We start from the raw sequence: 23,434 nt of genomic DNA, 5'->3' as shown, positions 1-23,434 counted from the left end.
CGGTGAAAGACGACGAGGACTCCGCGGCGATGGCCGCTGAGTGCCCCGCGCCCCGGCAGGGCAGGCACGGAGCGGGCTGCGGCAAGCGAGCAGTGCCAAGGCCGGTGCTGCTGCCGCCGCCGGGGGACGGTGCACGGGGAGGGGTGTGGGGGAGCGCTGCGCTGCCCGCCGCCCCCCGCCCTGTGCTGATCTCCCCTCCCTCGCTCCGTCCCTCCGCTCCGCTCCGCTCTGTTCTGTTCTCCGCCTGCCCCGCCCCGCCCCGCCCCGCGGGAGGAGTGCGGGCTCAGCCCGCCGCCCCGCCGCTCTCGCTCGCGTTTTATGACGGTCGCTGCCTCCCCAGAAGTTGGGGCCGGCCGTGGCGGCCGCTCGCTGAGGCGCTCCCATGGTGCCGGCGCCCGCCGGGGGGGGGCCCGTCCGCTGCCGCCCGCCGCGCCGCCGAAACTTGGGGGAAGTTTCCGAGCGAGTCGGTGAGTACCGGGCGGCGGCTCCGCGCCGCTCCCCCCGCCCGCCCGGCGCGGCCGCGCAGCGGCTTCTCCGCCCCCGGGGGCGGCGGGCCGGGGTCCCGCTCCTGTCCGGCTTCACCTCCCTCGCCCGGGATTGGCGGGGGATCGGCGAGCTCGCCTCACGGTCGGAGCCGCTCCAGGAGCGGGGCCGCCCGTGTCCCGCTGCTGTGGGCAGTGCGGCGCCGGAGCCGGGCCGGGAGCGCGGCGTCAGCTCTGGCCGGGGCTGGGACGGCGGGCGGGGGGCGAGAATTCCTGTCACGTCCCATGCTGTGGGTGATGGATGGGGTGTCGGGAAAGAGAAGCCTAGCCTTGGAGATCTGGAGAAAGAGTTTTCTTCAGAGAAGCCCTCTTTTCTGTGTGGACTTGGGCTTTAAAAGCAGAGCAAGAATGGTCGTTTAGCTGCCAGCGTCGCAATCTTCTCCGCTGTAATAGACCTAATCAGAATTTTTCTTCTGTATGATTTATTCCAGTTTATACAATCCCTGCAAATCCGCCTCTTTTTTTTTTTTTTTTTTTTTTTTTTTTTTTTTTTTTAACGCCATTTGTCCATAATTTTGTTTCTTATTGTGTGGCGTGTTATAAGTATTGCATAGGATGAAAAAAATAGAGAATGTTTTGAAAAATAAATACTGCAAATGTTCTCAGCAGAAGTGTGCAAACGGAGGGGTTATATAGCATAGGAGTAACTAGTATTTTATCATAGTAACTTCTTCAGTAAAACTTGTTGCAAACTCTCACAGGGCTAATGCTGGAGATCCAGTGAGTGGATGTGAACTAGTTACTCATCTTTTCAGTGCAGTACATTTTGTTTAGAGTATAGTGTATTATTAACTTTATGGTGTTCAGTCACAGCTTAACTTATCTTTTTGTGTAGCAGCTACAGAAGACCCACACCTGGTCATCTTTCTGGTCATGATTATGTCAGAAGTAAGAATGAAGTAACTAAAAAACTGTAACCCACCACTTGAGTTAGATCCCATTTTATTAGTGCTTTAAGCAAGTATTTACTGATATGAAAAATTGAAGTTATTTGTCAAGATCTTTTTAGCTTAAGTCCAAAAGACTCTTAACTCCCAGAAAACATTTCCTGTCAAACCACCACATTAGCATAGACTTGGTTGCTCACATCAGCAATGAAAATGCAGTTGGGCATAGAATCAATTTAAGGAGATTTGGTAAGATACATTTAAATGCTGGTATTTATTTAAAATAGGCTATTTTGAATATTGAGAATAAAGTACATTGCAATTGAGATGTCTTGTGGCTCTGAGTGATAAATGTAAGTAATACTGAAAGTTATTCAGACAGCTTGAGCTGTTTCAATAGGAATGTGGTGTCTTTCATCTCCACCACATCTCAGTCTCGCATTACTAGAATTGCTACTTGTCGTGTTAATTCATGATGTTACCATGTTCTAATAATTATGAAGGATTGACAAACAAGACAGCTTCCAATCTTTCTGAGGAGTAATTTCTAACATTGCCAGTAAGTGGTAGTGGTACTTTTATCAAATATATGACTATAACTGCTGAAAGTTACACTAATGTACAGAAAAGTTATAGACACTCACCAAATATTTTTAAATTCTCTGAGTATGGTCAATCATTGTTTTCGTTACCATGGGCTGTTTCCTCTCCTGGTCTTGATGTATTTGCATAGCACAGTGTAGCACCATTCAAGTGTAAGAAATCAAGGGCTCTGTAGAGGCAGCCCACAGCACTGCTCCCATGGGTGTTTGTGCCACACTGGCTGTGTTGGGGAAATCTATAGAGCTCAGTTCTAGACATCTTTTCAAACTGAAGTGGCATGTAACACTGTGTAGGACCTCTTGTGCCCTCTTCCAGTAAGGAATGATTAAAAGCTCTGAAGGCAAATTTCCCATTTACAGATTGGTACCATTCCTTTTCATGAACTAAGGAAGTATGAGTATATAGTTGTCCTTTTAGACCATAACTTCCACTTGCAGGGTCTCTTTTGCCTGACTGTATGTACATGTCTAAGTGCCTATATCACCTGGAGCTAGGCCTTGCTTCTTTTAAATGCTGCAGAAATTGTGTTTTACCTTGCACCATTGAAAGGAGCATTGAACAGAATAAATATAGCATCCTGTATCTTATTTGAAATACCAGATTTCCACAAATAAAATAGAAGCGGCAAATATTTGTTATTGAGGAAACAATGGAGGCAGAGATGCTTTGATTTTTTTTTTCTCCTATTGAAAAATAAGTGCTTTATCGACACGACAGCACTTGCTTGCATTCAGCCCAGTTGAAGATCTTGCAGTCTTAAGGTACATATCAAAACATTTCAAAAGCATTACAAATTAATAAAAATTATAGGAGTACTAAGAAGGGGGGGTAAAGCTGGTGGGGTAAGAAAGTGCAAGGCTACCAGCAGTAATAATGAATCTACTCAGCCCACATGGGAGTCCTTCAGTAATAGGTTAGCTAAAGAGTCATATTTCTTTTAAATAAAAGGGTTTTCTTCTCTTGTTACCAAATGTTTGTGGGATGGAAAGATAATTCTTTGGCCCAGTTGAGCTGAGGTAGTAATTCTGGGGAGAGGGCAGTATGAGGAAAGCAGGGAGAGAGGTAGTAGGGCTGCTGCTTCGGTGTGGTGAAGGCGAAAGGCTGATGCAATGAGATACTAGCTTGGCAGGAACAGATTTATGTCAGGACTTGAAGGAACACTTTGTGCTCAAACTGTTTATCACTAGGGAAATCTTCCTTTACCGTATATGAATCCTAGTCTAAATCTTTGTATGAGGTGGGTGTTTGTTTACACATTATTTTAGTGCACGAGAGATGGAACAAGCGTCCTCTTACCAAAGAGCTGGTTTTCAGTGTATGAGAAAAAATTTTTCGCAGAAGATTGGAAAGGCTGTTTTCTGACAGAGATGAATGTTGTCCATATCACATGTACTGCAGATTATGAATTGAAAATACATTTAAACACATATTTTATTGACCTTTAGAAAGCATGTATTCTATTTAAAATACCTTAATCCCTAAAATTAGTTATTTTCTTCAATATTAATAAGTTAGTATAAAATTCAGAAATACTTCACAGTAGCGGGATGGCTTGCAACAGGGCGGAACTTAATGTCTCATTTGAACAATTTAATGTGCCTTGCTATTTGCTGGGCATTTCAGACATACCATGTTGTGAGGATGTCAAAGAGAATGAAAATCACTCTTACTGATGGAATAACTGCTGGAAGACACAATTGGTGGTGGATGCATATGCACAGACGGTAGGGTTGGAGTAACTTTTCAGATGTAATATTGCCCTACTCTGTTGCCATGTACTCAATAGCTGAAAGACTACATGACAAATCAAGCATTTCTGAGTTTTAAAACTTCATCTGCCACGCTTTTCATACTTACCATGCTAATTTAAACCATTTATGTTTATCTTTTGACTTGCCAAGAGATCCAGACTGCCATGCCAACACCCGTACCTACTAAATCATGTTCAGCTTTATAAATTAGAGTTACAAAAGTACTCCTGTTTGTAGTGACACAGTCTGCAACATAGTCTTTTGTCCTGCTGTGCCCATGCTAGTGGTTGGATTTTGTGGAAGGGATCCGCTGTGTGGGATTGTGGTCCTGTGGGGGAAGGTGATACAGGGCTGCATGGAGAACGCTGGAGAGACGAGAACCTCTGCCCAGTGCTGGTGAGAGGATATGAAACTCTGATAAATGTAGCAGAAAATTTTAACCTCTGTGCATTAAGAGAATAAACACAGCACCCATTCTGTTGGTGTGGAATGATTTATGCTTCCCTGTTTCTCTTTTTCTGTAGCCATTTAGCGAAACTCAGAGCATTAGTGCATTACAGTGCTAGACCTGCTTGGCCTCTGCATCAGGCACTGAGTGACTGCTGAGGATGGGTTCCAAGTGTGTGAAACTGAACTCAGAATGTGCAAAGCAAAGATGCTTTGCTGGCTTTGTGCTCATTAAGGCAGCAGATTGCTGTCTCTGATCACTTAATAAGCTTATTGCTTGTAATTCTAGAACAGAGGTGATATATGAAAACATAAAAACAAATAATCAGTTGCATTTAAATAGGACATTAACAGAGATGGAGATAATATTTAGAATTTCAAAAGCTGTTTAAATACTGTCACAAATCCATTATGGTCTTCAAACTCTGTAATTGGTCAGTCCAAACATGAAATATTCTTTTGGATGCACAATAGTAATTTCATACAAAAAAGTCAGTAGTTAACAGACAACAACTCTGAGGGAAAGTTGGAAAGAGGTTATTAATAACAACTATAATGCTACAGCATCCAAGCATTTAAATAGAATTTGAGTTTTTATAGCCTCAAGAGAAAACAGGATCAGTAATATTCCATATTGCAGTAAATCTGTAGGATGATTAATCAACCTCATCATAGCCCTCTCCTATGCCCTTCCAATCTTAATCGCAGTAACCTTCCTTACCCTAGTAGACCGCAAAATCCTAAGCTACATACAAGGCTGAAAGGGCCCAAACATTGTTGGCCCTTTCAGGCTCCTCCAACCCCTAGCAGATGGTGTAAAACTATGTATCAAAGAGCCTATTCGACCATCAACATCCTCTCCAATCTTATTCATCACAACCCCAATACTAGCCTTACTCCTAGCGATCTCAGTCTGAACCCCATTGCCCCTTCCATTTTCCTTAGCAGACCTCAGTCACCCTAGCTGATGAATTGATGGTTTGTAGAAACTGTACCTGTGTTAGTCCTGTGAACAGATGTCTTTGTGTCTGACCACTATGCAAAAGTTTTGGGTTCCAATCCATACACAGTATATCTCTACAACCTTATTGGTATAGCCAAACAACTCCCTTTGTGCCTGATGGAGTTTGGGGGTAGTCTGACCATTAAGTACAGCTTGTTGGACAGAAGAAACAGACTGAAAGACCAATCACATTTTATTCCAGCTGTCTCAGTTAAATGAGCATGCAGTCAGTTTCTGCCTTATGTGCCTGTTTCCCAGCTGCAACAAGCAGTCTGATTTCTGCTATGTTTCATGGTTTGTTTTTTTTCATACATGTGTTATGTTAGTGCTACCTAGAGAATGAGTTGAGCTCTCCTTCATTGCATGACTGAAAATATTGTTTAATTTTTTAATGGAATGCTTATTAAACTGTGTTTGCTCAAGAGCCATGTTATAAGCCTACTTTATAACTGTTCTTAGCAATGCCTTCTTTACTGTTTTCATCCAGAACAGCTTTAACTGTTTGGTGTTTTGATGGTTTGTGGCATTGCTAATAGCTTTATGTGATGCTATAAAAAGTGAGTGAAAAACAAAGCAGGATTCCTTCTTGATGGTGGTTCTTGTCCCTTGCTTTGCATGAGTTGAAGAAGACTGGTTGTGGTTTGGTTTGGGACCAAACTTTACCTGTTCTGCCAAGAATAAGAAAGATCTGATGCAAGGACTGAGAGAAGAGCCATTAAAAGGTGCTGTATCTTTGGGTTTTGATTGCATTTTATGTCTAAGCCTGTTACAGTATATCAGGGGAGCACTGTGGAACTTTTACTTAAAAAGAAACCTCTAAGAAAACCATAGCTTTCGTAATGACTGTGACAGTTCACAGTCAGACAGAGGAGCTCCAAGTCAGATGTTAAGTAAACAGAGTAGAATACAACATGGTCAGGACTCTACCAGGCCATTTCTTTCATAGGACACATAGATCAAACCTGGTGAGCTGTGTTTATGCTGGGGCTTTCGTCTTGTAGCTTGAGTCCTGGCTGGTTAGGGTGTAAAATAGGTGCATTGAGCCACCTGAAGGAATGATTTGCAGGGTGCAGTGGGAAATCCTGCTCTTTTTCTAGAATCTGTTTGCAGGTTTTGGCTGAGGCACACATATAACTGCAACACATGCAGCTGAAACATTACAGTGCTTGTTCCAAATAGTGCCAGCCTACTGGTCCAGCATGTGTGAATGAGCTTATCTTACAGCTGCAGTGTTTTTGCGGTAGGATCATAAAGAGTGTGTGAGACAGTGCTTTACACTTTTCAGCTGTGATTCCTGACCTTTGGAGAGCAGCAGTGTGCCTCTGGGTCTGCTCATGCTGGGTGTTGCTAGCAAACGCTGCACAGGAGAGGTGCTTGTTACGTGATATGGTCAGGCTGGGCGGCTGTACACCAGCCAGTTCTGCTGCTGCAGGACAGCGTGTACAGCACAGAGGGACTGCAGCCTCACAGGGGGAGAAACGGCCCTCCACTTCCCTATGAGAAAGGCTATTTTTGTGCAACTGTGTGATGAGCTCTGGTATCTTCCAGCTCTGAGGCGCTTTAATTAGGATGGCCATATCAGTTGTGAGAACATGTCAGAAAAAGAAGTCACTGTTGTAAAGAAGCCTGTGCTTCTGGTTCTTAGGTATGTATTTTGTTTGAACAGCTAATTTCCTTGAAATAATGGGTAGCTTTGAGAAAATTCATTTCTTTGGTTGTACTACATCCAGATTTTTTCAGTGGCATGTAATTTCATCCACCACAAGGCACACACAAGCGGGTTGACTGCAGTGGATTCTGCTTGATGGTTCTCAGGGCTCTAGCTGACCACAGAGGTCCTGGTGCTGACAGTAAGGAAGCATGGCATTCACCTCTTTAAGTGGTGTGAGGGGCCTGCCTGACTTGCATCAAAGCAAGAGGAACAAGAATATTTGCTTTATACATCATTGTAAAGCTAGCATGGCTTTATATAAAGGGGAAGTCTTGCCTGACAAATTTGGTTGTGTGATGGAGCTACAGGTTTACTGGACAGGGCAGAGCAGCTGATATTGTTTACATGGGCTTATGCAGTTTGACACTGTCCTATAGGCCATCATTGTCTGTAAATTAAAGAGACATTAGAGAGACATTAGATCTCCCACTTGGTGGACAAAGAGCTGGCTGGATGGCCACACTCAGAGCTGTAGTCGATAGTTCCCTGTCCACATGGAGACCAGTGAGGAGTGGTGTCCCTCAGGGGTGGGTCCTGGGGCTGGTACTGTCCCACACCTTTGTCAGGGACGTGGACAGTGGGGTCCAGGGCAGTCTCAGCAAGTTTGCTGCTGACACTGAGCTGGGTGGGGCTGTCCACACAGGGAGGGAAGGGATGGCATCCACAGGGACCTGGACAGGCTTGAGAGGTGGGACCATGCAAACCTCAGGGAGCTCAGCAAGGCCAAGGGCAAGGTCCTGCACCTGCATTGGGGCAATCCCAGACACACCCACAGGCTGGGCAGAGAAGTGATTGAGAGCAGCCCCGAGGGGAGGGACTTGGGGGTGGTGGCTGATGAAAAACTCACCATGAGCCAGCAGTGAGTGCTCCCAGCCCAGAAAGCCACAGGAATCCTGGGCTGCATCCAAAGGAGCGTGGCCAGCAGGTTAAGGGAGGGGCTTCTGCCTCTCTATTTTCCTCCTATGAAACCCCACCTGGAGCATTGTGTCCAGTCCTGGTGTCCCCAGTTTAAGAGGGACATGGAACTGCTGGAGCGAGTCCAGAGGAAGCCACAAAGCTGATAAGAGGGCTGGAGCTCCTCCCCTAAAAACACAGGCTGAGAAAGTTGGGGCTGTTCAGCCTGGAGAAGAGAAGGTTGTGTGGAGACCTCACAGAAGCCTGCTGGTATCTGAAGAGGGAATACAGGGGAGCTGGAGAGGGACTCTTCATCACGGACTGTAGAGACAGGCAAGGAGTAAACGGTATGCACTGAAAGAATGGAAATTTAGGTTAGATATAAGGAATAAATCCTTTACTATGAGTGTGGTGAAACAGATTGCCTAGGGAAGCTGTGGATCCCCCAGCTCTGGCAGTGTTTAGGGCGAGGTTGGACAAAGCCTTGAGCAGCCTGGTCGAGTGGGAGGTGTCCCTGTGCATGACAGGGGAGACTGGGGCTAGGTAATCATTACAGTGCAATTCCAACCCTTAATATCTCTATGATCTATGATTTTTCAGGCTTATGGTGTATAATGTATCCAGCATACAGGGAAATTAAGCAATATGTTTGGCCCTTGTATCTTTGATCCAGCCAGTGGCATAGGTGAGTGCACTTAATGCCGTAATGTGAAAAATAATGTTGTTTACTGTTGTACCCATGTGTTTGTTGTGGCCTGTTCTATTGCTTTTTTTTCCAAATACAAAAAGTTAATATTTTATTACGGTTATGAGGTATAGTGTGAAAATAATTGCAGGTTTCTTTTCCTCTCCTGTTCTACTGCTGCAGGTGAAGGTGAAGAGCTCTCTCCATAAAAGCCCAGGGGAGCTTTGTGGAGCCAGTATGAATAAAAAAATCCATCTATTGAAAGGAAAAAAAACATAGGATTTAGGAAGAGAGACTCCTCCTGACTAGTTGTTCACATTGACATTGAATGATATAATGGGAATCTTCATGTAGAACTTTCTATAGTCATGCCCCTGTTTTCTTTGCTGAGGTGGGAGTTGCAGACTTTTAAAAATAGTTTTGGCCTATTATTTGAATGTTATTTCAAACCCAAGGAAACGAGGAGCCAAGTTATCACAGGAGATCTTCAATTAGAAGAGGGAAGAAGTTTTTCACAGTGTTAGAATGTGTTTAGTGTTTCAGTTTACTAAATCATGCAGAAAAGGAGAAGAGGTTAAAGGATCAAGAGCCAGGGACTGTATAGAGATTCTGGATAATTTGTGAAACAAAATGGAATATGTGCAAATAGGAAGACCAGGACAGGAAAGTCTGGGGAACTAATGGTTGTTGGAAAGACTGAAGTTATAGGCTCTGAAGCAGTTGGTTCCACTGTCTTAAGTGGACATTTATGTGAACACATGACTGAACATTAAGTGGCCAGTGATCAAAAGAACATGTTTAAGACCTAGAGTAATGATTTGTTTAAGGATGTGTGAGGTGGCTGGACTAAAACACAGTAAAAAACCCAGCTTCCTCAAAATGATTAAAAAATTCTAATGCAATTTGAATTGCACCTAGAAGTGTATTTTCATACTGATTTGAAATTTTCAGAAATTGTTATTATTGTAAAGATCACAGTGTTTCATGGATAGAGCTATGGTAGGAGTAGAAATATTTTTGTTAGGGTAGGACTGATTTTGTCAGTGGCTTGCTTTTGAAATGGCATACTAGTTGCAGTATTTTTTAGCAGCCTGTCAGTGCAACAGCATGTAAAAATAGAGGGAACAGAAAGATGGTATTTTTGCATCAAATAGATGATGTCATTCACCTACTCATTTTATATGTGAGTGGTTGGTACATATACTGTTTGTTTGTGTTTTTGGAGTTTGTGTTTCATTTACTAATGCTGGACTGTAAAACAAAAATGTAAGCTGTCAGTAAAAAAGGACTGGCACTGTTTGTTGTTAGGGCTGAAATAGAAGAGCTATCTCTCACTAGTTATTTTTTGTTGGGAATTTTTAAACTTCTAAAAGGTTCCTACCAGGGAATCTGATCTTGCAAAAGGCTGCAACTATTTGTGTGAATAGTTTGTATATACAATCCCATTTATAAGAAGCAGAACTGTGGCTTTCTGGACAAAAGAAGAATTCTCCTTTCCACTTCTGCATCTCAGACACCTGCTCTAATCAAATATCTTGAAAATTATTCATTCCCATTCTCATTAAGATTGAGCAGTACCACAGAGCAACAGCCTCAGCTGTGGCTTTGGGGCCTGAAGGTCATACACTCTCTCTTCTTGGGACTTTTCATTGTTGCTTCATATCCCAGTAGATTGGTATTTTCCAGATGCTCTGATCACTCCCTATCCTAAGAATACAGATAGGTATTCTTGCAAAATGTTATTAAAATACCTGGTCAGAAGCAGTGTGCTTGTTTACAGGCTGTGTCTTGTGGAGCCTTTCAGACGGCACAGGCTGAAACCAGCTTGGGGAAAGTGCTGGATACACTCAGGCAGCTGCGGCTTCAGCTGAGCATCCAGCAGCCTGCAGACACAGCTGCCATCCCCTGTTCCTCACCAGCCCCTCTCCCTCTGCTTCTGCTGAGCAGAAATTGCAGTCTCTCTGAGTTTGGGCTAATGTATATGAACTCAGCAACCAGTGATCTCTAGTACCAGAGGAGCAGGCAGTGATTTAGCCTATGGGTTGTGTGTCCATCCCTGAGAGGGGGGAAGAGCTGCAGAAACCAGTAGAAGTGTGGCACCACTGGAGGTGGAAACTTGCTAATAGCAGGAGGGCTGAACAAACAACTAAAAGTATTCAAACAACAAAGTATTCAGTTAGGCAATTACTGGACAGAAATGAGGCATTTTCTGGGGAAAGAGGAATGTCAATCTATGTTTTGCTCCATTGATGCTGTTCATACACAAGTGACTGGTAGTCATTTGTGCTGGTGCTATAGTACCACAAACAGTACTGGAGGAAATTTGGGTATTAGAAAAATGACAAGAAGGAGTACCAGAAAGACATTTAACAGGCTAATATCTATACTTTACCTTGTGTAAGTTTTCTAGTATGCATGAAGGGACTGAGTAAGTCTAAGATCAAGTAATTCTAACAATGTAGGTCAAGGATGGAGGGTATGTACTTCTGCCTCAACATCACTGACCTTTTGTGTATTCTACATTATAAATAATTGCTTATCGGCAGCTCTGGCTTTTTGCATTGACTTTTGATCCCTACTGCTCTTACCATTCCTTTCTTTGTCTTGTCAGTTACTACAGGAAAGAACCCAATCCCATGCATTATATTGTTTTGTCATTTGAAAAAGTCAAAACAAATGCTCATATTCCTTTGACTTTTTCTTTGCAGACTCGTGGTGTGTGGAATGGGTGAGAAATGATGCTTTCAAAACTGTCATTCTGACTCCTTTCTGAGAAATGACATAAGGCTCTAGGGAACTATCTGCAGAAAATGTTACAGATTTTATGTGTAGTGTTAGTACTTCTTGATATTGTTTGGTTCAAAAGATGTATTCATGGGTGTTAAGTACTGGCTGCTCTTGCCTTGATTACCAGCAAATCGCTGTGTAGGGCATGGTCATTTAGTTGTTAACACTTTAAGCAAATGTTGAAATGGTAAAAAAGAGCCATGTGGACCATTAGATATATTTATTGTGGGGTCAGGAAGACCCACAAGAGTAGTTTCTCTTCAGCTGTTAGTAGAGTTGGGCATTGAGAAGTTGTGAAGGAAATTCAAAACAATGTCTCCAAGTTTTGCCAAGATTACTCAGTGAAATCACTTGTTGCCAGATGCTCATGATGAATGAAAGAGAACACCAACCACTGTGATGGGAATTAGTTTTCTGAAATTGCTCAAAGCCAATTATCAGTCCAGTTGTTTTAGGGGATTATTAATACTCTGTGAACTGTTCTACAGTTTGAATGACACACCAGCAGGTAGAAGTTATATTTATGAGGAAGTATTTCTCACCTTTATCCTGTTAACTGTGGGAATGAATACAGCAGCTTCTATTTGGGATTTCAGTGTAGCTGTGAAAAAGGGATTGGAGCACAGATTGTGGGATCAGAGTGAAAGATTTGGTTTGTATTTCCCAAGCAGTAGCTCCTGGAAGCGATACGGAGCTTGTGGCTAGGAATGGAGCCATAACCCTGTCCATGACTGCATGGGAGGCTCTGCAGTGAGTTCAGAAAGCCCTCAGCCAGATGTGAGCCTTCGAAGCCTCTGCTCATGGCACTGCTTTCCAAACCATAGCAGAACCTCTTACTTTTTTTTTTCTTCTTCTTCTTGGAAGAGGGGAATACTTGTGTGTTTTGGTGTGATTTTGGATGTATTGTGCTCTTAGTTTTTATGCAAAAACTACTTGGAAGCTGTAATAAGCCTGGTGTTGATTGTGTTTCATGGATAGTGCATCCAACCCAAGAATCCAGGGACCCTGCAAACAGACTATTCCTCTTCCAGCTGTTCTTTTTGGCAGTAGCATGAGCTGAAAGGTTTACATGAATTAAAGATTCCCGACTGAGTATGAAGTTATCTGCTGATCAAACCCCTTTGCACAATTTGTTAATAAAGTGAAAATCCACTAAGTATGTTTGATTGCTTCAAGGGTAGGTGCTGCTGGGAGGAATGTAGCATCCTTTCTGGAGTCTGGTTTGTTGATTATTGTGTGACCCAGTTGGCAGCAAGCCTGTCCTATGAGGCACAGGACAATAATATGCTGCACAGCTATTTTGCTAAGTAGTTGAAATACAGTGCCAGCATTATTTGGGACAGATACCTCTTTGATAACCTATTGCTGCTAAGTTGCACAACAAAAAAAAAAACCTCTTTTTCCATCATAAAACGTTTCTCCATTGTTCATCAGCAAGCAGAGCCTGAGGAGCTCTGCTTCTGTTGAGATTTAAGGGTAAGTTTCTAGTCAAGGTGTTAGCCTGTCCTGTTGCTTACTAGCAAATCTGCTTATTTTGAAGTTTTCCCTACTCTAATCATTTGCTAAAAAGCATAGTTTCAGAAAATTCACATTGGGCTGTCAAACTTATTTAGAAGTTGTTTTCATAAATCCAGAAAAACTAAAACTTCACTAGTCGGTATCCTCGAAGATAATCTTATTTTGTAACTCTTGTCTCTGCCACATAATGACTTACCTGCAGGAAAGAAGCACTTTTTCACCAGTCTCAGAATGCCTAAAAACTTGCTCTTTAGCAAAAAATAGGAATCTGGCAAGCTTCAAGTACAAACCAGTCTCTTTGTGGAGGCTTACTGCAGGCCCTCGGATACACTCGTTGCTCTGCAAAGTTAATTCAGTCACCTGGTGTGGTTAGTATGATTTTTTTTCCTCTGTTTAAATTTCTCTGTTTGAACTTTGCCTGAAAAGTAGACTGGCACATGTTCTCTTATTTTTCAGATCAGTCATGCCAGCTATGCATAAAAGAGCTGGAGCAAAAGCATTCCATATCCGTTAAGTGTTTTATTTTCCAGACTGAAAACTGAATACTTGCAGCTTGTATGTCATTATATGCTTGTCATTCCTAATTACTTTCTGGCATGTTCCTGGGTGTTTTGTAGACAGGAAAATGCATTTGATTATTTTTTTAAGCTAGGCTAGCAAAAAAAAAAGGAAGAAAAAAAAGAAAAAAAGAGAGACTTCTACAAGAATGCCAGAGAGGCACTTTTTGCAAGGGCAGGCAGAGATAGGGCAAGGGAGAATATCTTTAAAATGAAAGAGAATGGGTTTTGATTAGATATTTGGAAGAAATTAGGTATTGTGAAGGTGGTGAGGCACTGAAATAAGTTCCCCAGAGAGGTGCTGGATGCCCCATCTCTGAAGATATTCAAGACTGGGTTGGATAAGGCTTTGAGAAACCTGATCTAGTGAAAGGTGTCCCTGCCTATGGCAGTGGGGTTGGAACTAGGTGACCTTTAAGGTTCCTTGCAGCCCAAACCATCCTGTCATTCTGTGAGTTAGAAAACTACTGGGAGAAGGAAATGTGTAGACATAATAACTTCTTCCTTTCTGAAAGAGTAACTTGCTTTTTCTCTTATTATCAGTAAGAATTTTGGCTTGAAAAAGTAAGACTGTTGCATTTCATAACTGGAAATTAATCATCAAGCATATAGTTATTTTCAAAGAATGTAAGTATGTGATTTTTCCCTGCAGGTATTATGAATACTGTGGCATGTTTTACTGAAGGAAAACATTGAGATTGCATATCAGATTTTATATGCACAAATCCGTAAATGTGTACGGAGAAGCAGATTTGTAGTTCTGACCCTTCAGATAGGCTACCAGGTGAGCTACAATAACTCACCTGAGGCTAGTGGTAGATAGAAACTGTGCCAATGAAGAAAAGAGTTTCCCAGCTGGCATTTCCTTTGCTTCTTTAGATTTTGTTCTTTCTTGACAGTCACTTGACAGCTTGACTACTCTAGAATAATGTGCTGGAGTATCGGAAGCCTGTTATCTCCTAAAATAGCTGTTGTTCCTCATACAGAATGTAAATCTCCAGAGTCACTGAAATAAAGAGTCATGCAGCTTTGTGGGGTGTGTGTCAATACACGGGCTGCTTATAACAGATTTAGACATGAAATTACATTCAAAGGCTATGACTGCAAATTTAAGCCCAGATTGATTATTTGGCTCTTATCTCTCTGCCATGGGAGCTGTAGTGTAGGCTGCATGAGCTGCACCCCTAACCGGAAGCTGTTTTCACTGGGCTGATGCAACTTGTCCTACAACTGCCTGGTTCCAGGAGAGATGGAAGCCTGTGTCAGGAGCCTGCCTTGTCACCAAGAAGGGCTAGGCAAATCCTTCTGGGAGCAGCCCACGGCAAAGTTGGTTTTGGCCATAAACAAAGCTGCTTTTTGCCAGCCCTAGGTACCAGCCAGCACAGGGAAATGTGACCTAAGGATAGCTTGTCTGTGTGGGTGGTCTCTAAAGTTTGTTAAAGTTGCTGAAGAGTACTCACATGATGTAGTATTGTTTCCACCATATACCTGAATTGTTATTTGCCATCTGTAAAGATTCAACAGACTATGAGAAGTGCAAGGCCACTTCTGCCACCTCAGTTTAGAGCCTGCTTTTCAGTGGTATCTGCTGAATTTTACTGGTAGTGTGTTGCCTGCTGTGATAAACACGAGCAAAGACTCTTGCCTCGGGTGACAATAATTTATTACTTATACAGTGCCACAGCCATAGTTTGCAATTCAGTCAGCTATGCTAAACATATATGAAGATATCTGCCCTGGAGAGCTGCCAGCATTCAGGAATAGCAGGATAATTTATGGTGCTGAACAAAACAAATAGAGTCACCTGTGGCTGTACTGCATGGTGAATATTTGTGCTTTTGTAGACTGTATTCCTAATCTAATATTCCCAATATTAGTTGCTTCTTTGTACCTTGCTAAAATAGCTGTAGGAAAATATTTTCCTGAAATCTGAGGTTTTAAAGGAATTTTGAATATAGCCTGATGAAATATGACAACACAGGAATCCTGGAATTTTTACCTTACAGTGAAGATAATTACTCTCTTCTGAGCAATGTTGTGTATAAACTATTCACTATAAGCTTGCCTCTGACTGGATGAAATAAATAGTAATTTTTCTGCAACAACAAAAGTTTTCAAGAATTCAAGCCAGTTCCAATTTTTGGCTTGAATTAGAGTAATAGTTTCATCTCTCAGAAGTAGTTATGACTTTATAACTCATAAATGCTGGACTGGATAAACACATTTAAAATAAAAACATTTTCAGTCTGAAGGATTATTTTAATGTTAAAAACCAGTTAAAAACCAACTAAACAAAAGTAATTTCAATAATTCCAAAGAAGTTCAAATAATTTCAAGTGCATTCATAAAAATGCAAAAAATATTTTGTAGTGCATGAAATGATATAAATTTGCTAGAGATAAAAACGTCAATCTTCCTATAGAATTATGCATCAACATGAGTGAAACCAACTGAATTTTTTTCATGTCACCAGAAGGGTCTGTTACTAAACTGTTTTTTGCTGCCAGGGTAACTGCTGTCAGGTTTTTTTTAACAGAGAAGTAAGTTTTTTCAGTGTTCATGAAGATATTGAAATGCCTTGAAAGATACAGACTTTTGTTAAATGATTACTTACTGATACAAGGTATTGATTATGCAAATCACTACTCCTGGGCAAGAGTAGACATAATGTGCTGTATGTGTGGTAGACATAATGCTGCTGCTGGTGCCACGATGGGCGCCTCTGGTGCTCACTCTGGTGAGTGGATGCACCTCTGTCCTTTGGAGAGTGTGCAGCCTGCATAGGAAGCTGTCTCCTCTCATGTGGATGAGTCGGCAGAGTCCCTCAGTACCTTTGAGTGAGCTCCACAGGGTCTGCTACAGGCTTGTTTTGCTTTTCTTCATTACCTAGCTGGAAAGGAACTGCTTCACCACCAAGAGCGTGGTTTCCAGGCTGCAGTGCTTTGGGCTCGCCTCCCTTTTCCTGCTCTCTCGCAAGTCTTGCATCTCCTCTGTAAACAAACTGTCAGTCTCTAAAGCTTTCTCCACAGGTCAGGTTTTCTGAACATTTTATCTTCATTGCCCTCTTTGGCAGAGTCTTTCACTTGGCAGCAGTATTGGCAAGGAGAAGCCCTCTAACATGTGCTGCTCCCATTTATGTGCTACAGAATTCCAGGTGCCTGTGAGACAATGGCATTTTCTCATCAACTTTTTTTCCCTTTTGATTTCCACTGGCTTAGTTTTTTCCCCTCTTCTCTTTGCAAAACTGCTGCCTAGCCTGTAACTACACTGGTCAGTGGTACAATATGACACATTAAATCTTGTAATAAAGCAATGAGAAAAGTGTATTGAATCATGAGAAATCCCTAGATGCGATCAGGTTTTTGTTTGGGTTTTTTTCCGTGTCTTTTTTTTCCTTTTTTCCCTTCAGATGCCGCCCCAAAAAATGTGTGTAAGAGGAAACTTCAGGCTGAAAATTGCTTTAGTGAAACACAAAACATCCATCTTTAATTCCAGGTTAGGTTTGGGCATGACAGGATTTGCTGTGGGTCTTGGATGTGTCCTATGCTGTATTAGCATGACATTGATGCCCTGCTGCTCTTTGTCAGAGCCAACACCAAAGTCCTGTTTGGTTTTTGGTGTGTAAAGGTGTTGGCTCTCCTTTCTTCATGGACTAAGGTGGTAACTGCAGTAGCCAAGCTAAGCATCTGACAATACAGCTTCCCTTTGGATCCTAAATGCTGCTTACAAAACTTTGCAAACACAGTTCCTAAGCTGGCAGGCTGCTTGTCTTCAGCTACAGGGAGAGCCCTCATAAAGGCTTTCACTCTCCCTGAGGTCTATTGCAAAATGAGAATGTTCCCTTTCTCTTTGGCATCAACTCGGGTTTGTAAACTTTGATAACAAAAGAAATACTGAGTTCATATTCCAAAATACTTGGAATCTGGTTGTTGATTTTTGGGTACATAGGGCTGTTGCTCTCACACAGAACAGTTCTGCTTTTAAAGCTCCGTCTGATCCCTTTACACATTTTCTTGTTTATTCTGTCAGATGGCTTATTCCTGGAAAACGTAATATGAGCACAATTTCCAAATTGTGCTGAGGGTAATTGTTCTCTCTTGCTGTGAAAGCACTTGGTGGGATGCATAGTGGACATTTTTGTTACTGATTTTTTAGCACCATAGATGGGAATATTCACATTACCAGAGACAATGAATGGATGGGGTGGGTACCTAGAGATGGAGATGGGCAGGTAGCACAAGGGTGTGATGCTTAGCTGGGAGTTCTGACTGTTGGGCAAGTAGGAAGGGCTGGTATCTGGGAGAGGCTGCAGCAGGTAAGACTTGCCAGGGGCCACCTACTGACTTTCATCCACTCGTCTTGGGCACAGATTGCCCCCCTTGTTCTCCAGCCTATCTCCTTCTCTTGGCCATCCCAGCTGCTTCTTGCCTTTGAGGCTGACCATGACTGCTCATGTATCAAAAGGTGAGCTCCCCTTAGCAGCCTGTTTGTTCATCTTAATCCAGATGCTGAATTATTTTATATTTCAATTGTTATTTTCACACTTTTAGGGAGTAAGAAGGACAAAAGGCAGTGCTGGGTTGTAAGGACTGGTTTACAGAGGCTTTGAAGATGGGGCTGTTCCACATTGAGGAATAATGTTTTTCCCCTGTGCAGCATCAATCACTTTGCATTCTGTTTCCACTATGACAGCTCAGATATAATTACTGTTCACCTTGGGCCACTTAAATGAGTACTGTATATTCCTGTAAACCTTTTAACCTGCTAAATTAATCACATGGAGAAAGTTAATGCTATTTATATTTAAATAAAAATTTGCAAACCAGGCAGGAGGGAAGAGTGTTTTTGTGTACAGTGTTACCATTTACGCTCAACTACTTGAGGGAGGCTGGTGGCTTTTTGAGAGATCATGGGTGTGAGCTTCTGCTAAAGACAATTGACTGTAATAAAGAGTATTTTTTAAAAAAAGGGCACTGTCCACTTGAATATTGTGGCAGTCAGTAATGTTAAATGCCTTATGGAGGGCTATAGCCCCGCTTCTCATTAATCCTGTTTATTTATTGATACTGTCATGTTTGAAGGGGGTTGGATCTGAAAAGAGGTGAATACATGTAACAAGGTTCATTCTGTTTGGTTTGCTCCCTATTTACCTCCATGTCCATTTAGCACCTTGCTTGAGATTTAATCTTACACCTAATGCTATAAAATGCCTTAAAGCATTCAATTTTCAAAGAGGTGCAATATGCCTTTCTCTTGCTTTTAATGAAATTTTACAGCCTTCAGTGTTGCATACACTGATTTTGCAAATGTAAATCCTAAAGGCTGATGCCCCAGAAGAAATAAGAAAGCTCATATTTAAGCACAACTTTAAGCTAGCCTCTTGAACATTGAATGTCTGTGGTAAGCTTGGCAAGTCAAGTGACTTCTTAATACAGTCCTATCCACCATCTTTGGCATATGAATTTCTCAGCTATTTAAAATACAGAGAGTAGAAACAGCATCTTTTTCTACATCTTCTTTCTCAGCCTGTGAGAAAACTGATGTACAGATATATGTGTTGTGTATTATTTGCTTTCTCAAGGTACAGTTCTATTCTACTATTCTGCAGTCCAATCTCTAAGCATGAGCCAGTGTAGAAATCACTGGTGCAGAATGAGAACACATGCATCTCTTTGAAAAGGGCTCATTTCATGTCTGGGCAGTGTTGAGGGGGAGCAGTGAGGTGCATTTTATCGTGGAAATGTTGCAAAAACTGTTTCAAGTGCAAGGAAGGGACAGGAGTAAAAGTGGTGTATAGCACTGAGTCATACTTGTTTAAAAATATAAAAAAATTACTTTTCATGTTAAAATAACCAGCAGCTGTGTTTGCTTGCTGGAATTCATGTAGTTAAATTGTTACCTCATGAGAGTGTGCTCCCAGTTAATAGGATGTTACCCAAACTTTACCAAAAGTACAGGAATTCAGCATGTTTCACCATTAAGATGCTTTTAAAAGTGAAGACACATCCTGCCCTCTCTTTTTCATACTTTTTTTTTTAAGCAACAGTTAAACCATCTCAATGACTCTTAATGCCACTTATCTTTGGGAGATAGATGAACACTGAACTGTTTTGCCCTTTGCAATTTATTTGTCACTTCAGGGTGGTGACAAGTGGCCTTTAACTAAAAGGAGGGACAATTATGCTTAATTGTTTGCATTGGAGGATTTTAAAAATCTTTTTAATTGTACTACTTAAGATGTTTTCCTCTCAAAAAGAAACTGATATATTAATTTGTGTATTTGTTTCGTTGTTTAAGTGCAAATACTAACAGCATTCCAGAGCCTTCTCCTCTTGCAGTGACTGTTGCTGTTTATCTCTGTGTCATCTATGGCTCATACTGTTGCACCCAAACCTAAATTCTTCACATCTTGATTACCCAGAGCAGAGGTTTGTTGCTGTGCTGACCATCAGCATCATTAGCTAATACATTCCCTTTGTGTCTTCAAGTCAAATGCAGCTACAGTGATATTTCTATGTTTGTGTAACTTGCATACTTTGTAATCATCAAAATATCAAAAGTGCAGGCTTTTCAAAAGTACATATGACTTAATAAATGTGTTTCTGATGTTCTGATGTATCTACTGGAAGAGGCATTTAGAGAAGGGAGGAGAAGGATTTATTGAGAAAAAACAAAATGACTCATCAGAATTACTTGTCCTCTTTTCTTTCCCTTTTGTGACTATTTCCATTATAAACTGAAGTTATCAATGTCTGCCTGAATGGAATCGAGGACATAGCTCTCAGAAGGTGAAATACTTTGTAATTTTTAACCTTCCATTTCTATGTTTACATTTGCTAAAGGCTGAAAAAGTTTAGTTGCTCTGAAGAATGTTTGTCTAGTTTACTTATATCTTTTTCTAAGGGAAAAAAAAAGAAATGGACAATGTTTTTCCTTGTTCCTGAAATTCGTGAAATAACATGAATGTGTTTATCCCGCACTAGATGGTAAAGATGGACTCCTTCTGACAATTAAAGTTGCTCTCCATTAAGAAGTGTGTGTACTGCATTTAATGAAGCAGTACTTAGCTTTGCTAATATCAGTCTGGAGCAGTGCAGAAGTTCTTTTTGCACATGAGTGGATTCCCAGAACTCTTGCTTTGTAAATAATGTCTGTGCCCAGTGAGCCCTAATTGATAATGACTGTTAATGTAATACCTGCTGGCTAGGCCTGGTCTTTACTGAAAGAGCTCTTTGAAACTTATTTACTGATTGCTGCAATCAGTTTATTTAAAAAAAAAACAAAGGAAGGAAAAAAAACACCAGAAAGCCCCAGACATTTATTTGGTCTCAGCTTTCTGATAATTGTTTTTCTTATTTGATAGAGTTAGCGATATTAAAGTCTCAAAACCCTTGTCTGCCTTTTAACTTGTAAAGCATGTCATGGTTTTGATTATGATCTCAGGAGCAGATACTGAATAAATGTAATTTTCTGTCCAGTTCACAAAAGGCCAGCCCAAAATAAAGACATAGAATTTGCCTACTCTCTGTATCATGAGGTTTTTATTAACTAGTTACTATTTATTTACCTGTGCAGAAATTGAGGTTTAGTCACAAGGCTGCAATGGTGTTCTTCCTGTACTCAGGGTTTCTGCTGCTTTATATTTGCACACACTGTACAGACATCAACTTTTGAACCCTTGTCCTGTGGTACAGACCATGGCCAGCTCTGCTCCTGTCTACAAAAGGGGTGGGAGTTGTGCTTTCATCCTTCTCACCTTTAGTGTTTCTTTACAGGTCTTGATTTGATTGCCATTGTCAGAGAATGGATAATGCTTGACATAGATCATCCAATGGTGACATTCACGTCATGTTTTCCTCTTCTCTCTCTCCCTTTGTGGACATTTCAGTAGTTAAATTCTTAGTGCTGAATTACTTAATGGTTGCAAAGTGATCAGTTTATGGAGGGATAGCTGTATTTGTTTTGCCTTTATGTATTTTTACTTCAATAGTGATTTAGTTATAATTTTTTATGACTTGCACTAACTGTTGTAGAAATGACTAGTGGGAGGTAAGATTTGCTTCAAATTACCTGAAAAACAGTAGTCCATAAAATAATGCATGAAAAAGAATTAATTGTTGATTTTTAATAAAGGTTTAATTAATAAATAATTATTATTCTCTCTTTATTGCTGGGTGGTTTTTGCTCTCAGCTTTTCACTGCATTTTAGACTAATTTTTGTATGTATGTCAGTTTTACACCAACAAGGAAGACAAATACAGTACACAAAGTCAGAAAAATAGCTAAAATCTAGCAGTGTATTTTAGTTGGGATAACTTAAACTTAAGTAGCATTTTGTGGAGAACTGAGTTTGGATTTTGATGTATCCCTTTAAGGATTTGTGCTTGGAGACTTATTTATGGCCTTATTCACTCCGTGCATCTCACGTGTATTTTGGCTGAGCAGTGGCACCCTGAATCTTTTGTGACAAGTTTATCAAGCCAGTTGGTATAATCTGTCAGTCCTGGGTCTGAAATGGACATGGGACCATAGTGGTTCATAATTTACAGCTCAGTGGGTGCTTTACAAGTGACTGCTCCAACCAGTGGAGAGATGATGCAGTTCTAAATGTTCTAAGGCACAAGGAGTGCAACAAAATAGTTCAAGATGCAGCCAGACCATAAATAATTAAACATCAATACAGTATAGGTGTCTTGTTCTGACATATGTAGTCATAAAACCAGAAAAACAAATTTACAACACACTTTTATTTTACCATTACTCTGTACAAACAGTAACCATTACTAAGCATTTCTTTCCCGTCTGTTATTAGAGTCTAGCATATTGGTGTATAATACATTTGTGTTAATGATAAATGTAGTTAGTTAAAAACCCCCTCCTTTACAGAAAAATACTTCAAATATATTTTTAAGTGGTTTGTAGCTCTTTTGAGCATCCAACAATATGGTAAAGAGTTTTGAGCTTAGGGATATTGTAGACTGTTAAAAGGCCTGGGGTTTTTGGGGTTTTCTGGGGGGGTTTTTTTGTTTGTTCGGTTGGTTGGTTGGTTTGGTTTGGATTTTCAAATTTATTTTCTCAGAATTTTGCATTCTGCATATTCTGTTATTCATTCCCAGAATGCCCTCTTATGAACCTCCACAGTTTTGGTCTTTGTTAATAGCTTCTGTTTATTAATAAGGCTGCACCTCTGCTGAAAGTGGCTTGACGACTGGTGTGATTGACAGTATTTAAAACCAGTAGAGATATTTGCATTTCTTTTCAAGATGTTACTTTTTTTTTTTTGACTCTCTCACATGGTAATTGTCCATCACTTCACTGGAATACCCTCCTGACAGCACCATGGGATTGTGCTGGTGTGAAACAGGGCAAGCCGGTACTGTCTTGTGTATCCTGCCATGCCAGGAATACTCCCAAAGGTGCTTTTGCTGAACACCAGCACCTGTCTTTCATCCTTCTATCCTTTCTGCAGGAGAGCCTCCTTGGATGACATATTTTGGGGGAGCCACAGGGGTATTTGGACTAAGTTCAGGATGTGACAAGGCATGGTTGTAGCGTTCCTGGTGTTGTACCAAAGCCCCTTAAAAATGGCCTTGCAGCATACCTCTGAGATTGGTGTCCCCAGCAGGTGGAAACAGCTGTCTGGGAGCTGTGGATTGGTACTTTAAGCATACCCAGAGCTGGGACCTGCAGAATGGCTACCTCTTTACTATTAAAATGTTTTGTTCTTAAAACACGCTTAAGAATTGTTTTCAGCTGTGGGACTTGACCCAAGCCAGGGATCTGCCAAGGACCATGGTGAGATAACCAGGCTTCATGGGAAAGGCATAATTGTTCTTTCAGGAGCAATGTGCTTGGGAGCATTCCTGTGTTTATTTTGACACCCAGCCCAAGTGGGGACATCTGATACTAGTCCTTTTGCTCCTCTTCTGACTTTCTATATTGAGGTCATTTTGGTTTCAGCAATCTGGTGATGAAGACCTGGACACTCTTCCAATGTTTTCAAGTAAAAAGCAGCAACCGTGGTGAATTCATGTGATGGAGGAAGGAAT

The 23,434-nt window shown here is 41.3% G+C and overlaps 1 protein-coding gene across 2 annotated transcripts in view; it reads left to right on the top strand.

Annotated features, from left to right (window-relative positions):
* The first annotated feature begins 252 nt into the window (after window positions 1-252).
* Window positions 253-23,434, top strand: part of GHR (growth hormone receptor) — a 118,689-nt gene continuing 95,507 nt past the window's right edge. Inside the window, exons 1-2 of one of the 2 annotated variants that reach the window (XM_077171769.1) lie at window positions 253-467; window positions 8,439-8,523. The gene's annotated coding sequence lies outside the window, so the exon portion shown is untranslated. The remainder of the gene's footprint in view (window positions 468-8,438; window positions 8,524-23,434) is intronic. The other variant, XM_054652223.2, reaches the window with a different exon arrangement.

Source organism: Agelaius phoeniceus, chromosome Z (genome assembly GCF_051311805.1).
Source record: "Agelaius phoeniceus isolate bAgePho1 chromosome Z, bAgePho1.hap1, whole genome shotgun sequence".
NCBI lineage: Eukaryota > Metazoa > Chordata > Aves > Passeriformes > Icteridae > Agelaius > Agelaius phoeniceus.
This window is presented reverse-complemented; position numbering and strand designations above follow the sequence as displayed.